General features: G+C 53.8%; 1 pseudogene across 1 annotated transcript; it reads right to left on the minus strand.

Annotated features, from left to right (window-relative positions):
• Nucleotides 1–938: 938 nt before the first annotated feature.
• LOC311166147 (olfactory receptor 14J1-like) lies at nucleotides 939–1902 on the minus strand (annotated as a pseudogene). The gene has a single exon. The product of its transcript is annotated as an olfactory receptor 14J1-like (transcript).
• Nucleotides 1903–5677: the final 3775 nt, after the last annotated feature.

The raw sequence follows: 5677 nt of genomic DNA on the forward strand, positions 1-5677 counted from the left end.
TGACAAGGGAGCAGCACGAAGCACTGCAGGAGCCTGCAGACAATTCCTGCAGCACTTGTAGGATGATCCTGCTGCCCAAGGGACGTTCCCATGGTGCCAAGTCAGGAACTGGAATGGGGAGTGGGGGCAGAGAATGAAAGGGCAAACAGGGATGGGCTGTTTGCAGGTGAGGGAACAGGGCTGGGCAAGAAGAAGAACTTTGTAGCAGGAAGAGTAAAGTGAGCAAAGGTGAAGCAAAGGAAATGCTCAGGGCAGTTTGGGGGTGGCTGCCAGGCAGCCCTGTCTCTGAGCAACAGCGTCTGCAGTGGGACAGGAAACTCCCAGCTGATGGGAACAAACTTTCTGGCTGACTGCAGAGGCCACAACAAAGCTGAGTGGTTTCTCTGGTGTCCCCGAGCCCTTCCAGGCCCCAGGGGCTGGTGGCGTTTGTGCTCCCTCAGGTTCATGTCCCCACAGCAACAGCATGGGGGTGCTCCTGCCTGCTCTGTGCAATACAAACCGGGCTGCTGGGCCAGTGCTGCCGTGTCTGTGCCTGCAAGGATGGGGCACCTGTGTGAGCTGGGGGAGAGGCCAGAGCTGCAGAGGGGAGATGTTGTTGGCAGCTCCAGGAGGATGCTCTGGGATGCTGCCCTGGGTTGTCCAGCGCACTAAGGAGGGATCAGCCAATGCTCTGCTGCTCCTTTTGCTCTCTCCCCGGGCCCTTGCAGAGCACCAGCCATGCTGTTTGCCCCCAGCCTTCCCACGGCCAGCCTGGGGCTGCTCACGGGGGTTTTCTGTGCTCAGCATTGGCCTGGGCATGTTCTTGAGAGAGCCTGGGCAAGGAGCCTGGAGTGCTCAATGTTAAAAAACTAAAACAAAGAAAGAGACCCTCCATGACGCCAACAAGAAATATCAAAGATAATTTTATTACAAGTGATTGTCAGAAATTTGCCAGCAGTTTAATGCTTCTGAAACCATCCACTCATCAGTGTCCACACTGCAGCCTTGAGCTCCTGGTTCCTCAGGCTGTAGATGACGGGGTTCAGGGCTGGAGGCACCACTGAGTACAGAACTGACAGGGCCAGATCCAGGGATGGGAAGGACATGGAGGGGGGCTTCAGGTAATCAAATGCTGCAGTGCTGAGGAACAAGGAGAGCACGGCCAGGTGAGGGAGGCAGGTGGAAAAGGCTTTGTGCCGTCCCTGCTCTGAGGGGATCCTCAGCACTGCCCTGAAGATCTGCACATAGGAGAAAACAATGAACACAAAACATCCAAATGATAAACCGGCACTAACAGCAAGAAGCCCAAGTTCCCTGAAGTGGGATTTGGAGCAGGAAAGCTTGAGGATGTGTGGGATTTCACAGAAGAACTGGCCCAGGGCATTGCCATGGCAAAGGGGCAGGGAAAATGTATTGGCTGTGTGCATGAGAGCATAGAGAAAGGCAGTGGCCCACGCAGCTGCTGCCATGTGGGCACAAGCTCTGCTGCCCAGGAGGGTCCCATAGTGCAGGGGTTTGCAGATGGACACGTAGCGGTCGTAGCACATGATGGTCAGGAGGGAAAACTCTGCTCCAATGAAGAACATAAAGAAATAGATTTGTGCTGCACATCCTTTGTAGGAGATGTTCCTGGTGTCCCAGAGGAAATTGTGCATGGCTTTGGGGACAGTGGTGCAGATGGAGCCCAGGTCAGTGAGGGCCAGGTTGAGCAGGAAGAAGTACATGGGCCTGTGCAAGTGGTGGCCGCAGGCTACAGCGCTGATGATGAGGCCGTTGCCCAGGAGGGCAGCCAGGGAGATGCCCAGCAAGAGGCAGAAGTGCAGGAGCTGCAGCTGCCGCGTGTCTGCCAGTGCCAGCAGGAGGAAGTGGCTGATGGAGCTGCTGTTGGACATTTGTTGTTTCAGGCCATGGGGACCTGTTCATGGATTAAGGACAGTGAAGAGTCAGGAGAGGCTGCTTTGAGCCAAACCTAGGCCATTCCCTGCAGACTGTCCTGCTGGGTCTCACCCAGCCTTGTTCCTGCTCTGGGAAAACCTTTACCCATGTCCCTGCCTGAGCTGCAGTTGTGCTGGCTGAGTGTGCCCGGGGCAGCCAGGCCTGTGTGTGGGGGCTCTTGAGGAACCATCCCTGCCCTACTGCCCTGGGTTTTTGGCCATTGGGCAGAGGGACAAGGCTGGATATTCAGGATTTGTCAAGGGAATGACTCCTACTGCAGACAGGCTTGGAAGCATCTGCAATGTCAGTTCTAAGTGACATAGATATCAGGAGTTGATTTAAGGATTGTTTTCCTACCCACACATCATTCCTGGCTCTCTGAAGTCAGAAATCCCCAGTATTAGAAATCCCCAGCATTCTGCTGCACTCAGAGTTTGCCACTGAGAGATGGGAGAGGCAAAGGGAAGGTGAGGGGCTGGATGGGCTTGTTCCCAGCTGCCCTGGCTTTGCACCTTTGGCTTCAATCAGAGCACAATCACACTCCTGGGTCACCCTGGGATAAACCAGACCCTGCCCAGAGCAGATGGATCCCTGAATGTCTCACCCTCTCTAAAGGTCTCTGGGCAAGGTCTCAGCACCTCCTTGTGCCAAGGACACTCACGGCTCTCTTGGCAAACCGAACAGCATTTCCTCAGCAGTGGAAGCTCTGCCCTTTCTTGTGGATATTCAGGGAATTCCCAGAGGCTCTGGCACAGATTTGCACCCAGGAGGGCAGCTCAGAGCTTGGCAGGACACAGCAAGGAGATCTCTTGCTGTGCCCATGATGGGATCTCAGGGAGGGGGTTCAGCTCATTCCCCTTTCCCACGGATTGCTTTGCCCACAGCCCCAGAGGTGCCAGGGAAGCTTGGACACCCCATTCCCATGGACACACCCCTGCCTGGCAGGAATGCCAAGGGCAGTGCCTGACTCAGCTGCTGCAAATGCCAGAGCCTCCCTGGGAGCAGCAGATAACAGTGACAATATCAGGGCAGTGCAGAAACAAGAGATGTTGTGGTGCTGTGCCTGAGAGGGCAGGGCAGAGTCAGCCAGGCACTCGGGACAGTGTTCCTGTGCCCAGCTGTGCCTGTCATCTCCCACACACCAGCAGTGCCCTCCTGCCCCCAGCACTGCTCTCTTCACCCCCCTCTCCTTCCCTGAGCATCTCCCTGGGTCTTGACATTCCCTCCTGAGAGGAGCCTTGGCTCTGCCAGAGCTCACAGAGCCCATCCCACCCTGACCCTGGCCCTACAGAAACCTGCCTGTGTGCAGGGCCCTGGCTGGGGCAGGTTCTGTGTGCAGGTGGGCAAGGGCAGCTCAGGACAGCCCTGCTAGGCCCTGAAAAGGTGATGCTGCTGCTGTCCATGGGATGAGGAGTGGCTGGTGGCTTTTTGGGAGGCTCCCAGCAGAGAGACTGAGCACCCAAAGTTACAGTTCTGAAGTCTCTGTAAATGTGCAAACATTCCTTGGATGATCCTGTGTGTCCCTTTCAACTCAGAATGTGCTGCGATTCTGGGATTACAATTTCTGTCTGCTTCTCTCATCCCCCTGTTGCCTATAATCCAAAGGGAAAAAAAAAAAAAACCAACCAAAAACACTTGCAAGAGTGTTAGAACAGTAAAAGAAAAAACTTTAATTGGAAGCTTCCAGGTGTCCCAGTGGGGATGGGGCACACCCGGCTCCTGATTTCAACAATTTATTAAGGTTGATAAATTAGGATATTTAACAGGAACATCCAATAGGAGATTCAGCTGCCCCAGTAACACACCCCTGGAGTAGGCCCAAAGGCTTCCTTGCCTGCACTTTTTGTTGTGATTTCTCACATTCTGGTCAATTAAAAAAACTGTTCTTGTAGGTTCTCTTCCTGATAATAAGACTATTTTATAATAAGGCTGTTAAGAGGACAGTATTTCAGGAATGTATTTAGACAGTTTCCTGGTTTTAAAAGGAAGTGAGTTTTTTGGGAGACAGACCATGAGAGACAGTCAGCATATTGTTCTAAAATTGAAGAGAAAGGTTAGGAAAGATACTAGAGTTAATTAAGGATTATAGATATGGAAATATATAGTAGTAGTTTAAAGGAGTTTATAAAGAGTTTAATAGAGATAAGTAACAATTATAGTTTTATAACTATATAATAGTAATTACCAAAGCTTTGAAGACATGAAAATGTATAAAATGCAAAAATCTTTTTGCCATCACACCAACTTTCCCATCCTTCTCTGAGTAGGAAATTGAAAACACTCTCAGGAAAGCTCCTGATCTTTCCAGCAATGCCAGACTTACCTTCTTTGGGAACTGTCCTCTGGAGCTGTGCCCAGGCTGGGCTGGAGCTGGGAGCAGCTCTGCCACACCCAGCCCCTCTCAGCAGCAGCATCTGCCCTGCTCTGGATGCCTCCTTCCCCCCACAGCTTCTCCCCAGCGCTGGGATCAGCACAGCTCCCCGGGCCGGCTGAGAGCTGTCCCTGTCAGGCAGCAGAGTCCCTGCCCCAGCACAGAGCCCTGGGCTGCAGGACCCTGCTCTGCAGGACAGCCCTGGACACCCCTGGCTGCAGCCCCGGCTGCTCAGCCCTGCAGCAGAGCCTGGCAACAGGAGCTGCCTTGGGCTGTGCCTCGGCTGGGGCAGCAGGGAAAGCCAGCCCTGCCCTAGGGCCACAGCCCTGGAGCAGCTCTCAGAGTCCTCCTGAAAGGTTCTCAAATCTGTGGGATATGCCAGCTCAAGGGGATCCTTGCAGGAACTGCAGCTTCTCTTCCCACAGCCAGGGAATGACTGTTTAAAACCTGGGATGATTTCTGCTCTAGTTAGCTCTGAGTGAGCTCTGCTCTGTGCTCCCAGCCCAGGCTGAGTTAAGCCCTCTGTGCCTCTGTGCTGTGCCCAGGGTAGCTGCAGGCAGTGCCCCAGCCCTGCTGGGCTGTGCACAGGAGCTGCTCCTGGCCAGAGCTGTCTCTCTGCAGCGCTGCCCTTGCCAGGAAATACCTCTGTGCCAGGAGCTGAGCCCGGTTCAGTAGCACAGACACAGCACAAGGACTTTAATGAGCCTCTGGGGCTTTGGTGCTCAGGCCCTGAACCTCAGTCCCTGAGAGGAAGCTGAAGAAACCTCTCCAGAACTCCAAGTCAGAATCCAACTCCAAAGTTTCTTTCACTTTTAATGGGTCCCACTGAGGGACACGATTGAGATAGTGTTCCCCAGGCCCCAGGCAGGGCAGAGAACTGGAGGCAGTGATGACAGGTGGTAACAAAGAGAAGCCAAGTCTTGGTGCCCTGGGGCACAGCAGGGTCTGTGCCAGCAAGGGCTGTGAGGAGACACCTTGTCCTGAGGCACTGGGGCCTCCTGGCACAGCCCCAGCCAGGCTGGGCACTGTCACCCCTTGTCCTGCCCTCAGCATCCCCCCCTAGCCCACATCCCAGTGGCCTCAAGGACCTGCTGGAAGGAGTCCCTGGAGAGCCTTGCTCAGGAATGGCCCTGGGGGCTCCTTAATGCTCCCAAGGATTGCAGGTTTCTCAAAGGACTTTGGGTTTGTCTTTTCAGCTTAGAGTTTCTGAGAGGTTTGTGAAATCATGGCCTCCAATTATCTGCAGTAATTAGTCCCTGGAGAGGCTTTGTCAGGAACAACACTCAGTGGGGCTCGTTAATGCTTCAAGGTACTTCAGTTATTTTCAGGTACTTGGTGTTTCCCTTTGGATACAGACTCTGTGAAAGGTTTGTGCAATCATAGCCCCAATTA

This window comes from Fringilla coelebs (assembly GCF_963513975.1).
Source record: "Fringilla coelebs genome assembly, contig: SCAFFOLD_43, whole genome shotgun sequence".
NCBI lineage: Eukaryota > Metazoa > Chordata > Aves > Passeriformes > Fringillidae > Fringilla > Fringilla coelebs.